Source organism: Pelobates fuscus, chromosome 8 (genome assembly GCF_036172605.1).
Source record: "Pelobates fuscus isolate aPelFus1 chromosome 8, aPelFus1.pri, whole genome shotgun sequence".
NCBI classification, from domain to species: Eukaryota; Metazoa; Chordata; class Amphibia; order Anura; family Pelobatidae; genus Pelobates; species Pelobates fuscus.
Genome location: NC_086324.1, coordinates 85,048,382 through 85,049,596, shown reverse-complemented (window position 1 = coordinate 85,049,596; position 1,215 = coordinate 85,048,382).

Below are 1,215 nucleotides of genomic sequence, written 5' to 3'. Positions count from 1 at the left end.
GTGAAAAAAAAGTATTTCTTTTAAATCTAAAGCTTAAGCTATTGTAAAAACAGATATGAGTGGTGGCACTGGGCAAGAGGGCACAGTATCCACTGTGAACCTCACACAGAAGCTGGCAGGCAGGCAACTGCTCTTCTATTACAGTGGAAACAAAATTTTGGTTGTAAAAGCACGCTATAGAGACACCAGATATGAGTGGCAACTGTCAAAGTACGCTGGCAGGGTTGTGCAGGGCACACGCTGAAGGAAGGCCTGACAGAGCCGCTTGAAGGACACTGACTGGCTGCTATTAGCTTACACTGGAAACCTTTTTTCTTTGTAAAAGCACGCTATAGAGACACCAGATATGAGTGGCAATTGTCAAAGTACACTGGCAGGGTTGTGCAGGGCACACGCTGAAGGAAGGCCTGACAGAGCCGCTTGAAGGACACTGACTGGCTGCTATTAGCTTACACTGGAAACCTTTTTTCTTTGTAAAAGCACGCTAAAGAGACACCAGATATGATTGGCAACTGTCAAAGCACGCTGGCACAGGTCTGCAGAGCACACGCTGAAGTAGGCCTGACACCCAGACGCTTGCAGACAACTAACTGATCTTCTATTACAGTGAAAAAAAAATATTTCTTTAAAATCTAAAGCTTAAGCTATTGTTAAAACAGATATGAGTGGTGGCACTGACTGTGCAAATGGGCAAGGCATCCAACCTGACACAGAAGCTGGCAGGCAGGCAACTGCTCTTCTATTACAGTGAAAAAAAAAGGATTTCTTTAAAATCTAAAGCTTAAGCTATTGTTAAAACAGATATGAGTGGTGGCACTGACTGTGCAAATGGGCAAGGCATCCAACCTGACACAGAAGCTGGCAGGCAGGCAACTGCTCCTCTATTACAGTGAAAACAAATTATTTATTTTAAATCTAAAGCTTAACCAATTGTTAAAACAGATATGAGTGGTGGCACTGGGCAAGTAGGCACAGTATCCAATGTGAACCTCACACAGAAGCTGGCAGGCAGGCACCTGCAATTACATTACACAGGAAAAAAAAAAAAAGCAGCCTGATGTTATAGCCCTAAAAATGGCTTTTTGGGGTGCTGTCCTTACAGCAGAGATCAGATGAGTCCTTCAGGATTGTAGTGGACACTGAATACCCTAGCCTAGCTATCAATTTCCCTATCTAATCAGCAGCAGCTAAACTTTCCCTCCTCTCACTAAGCAT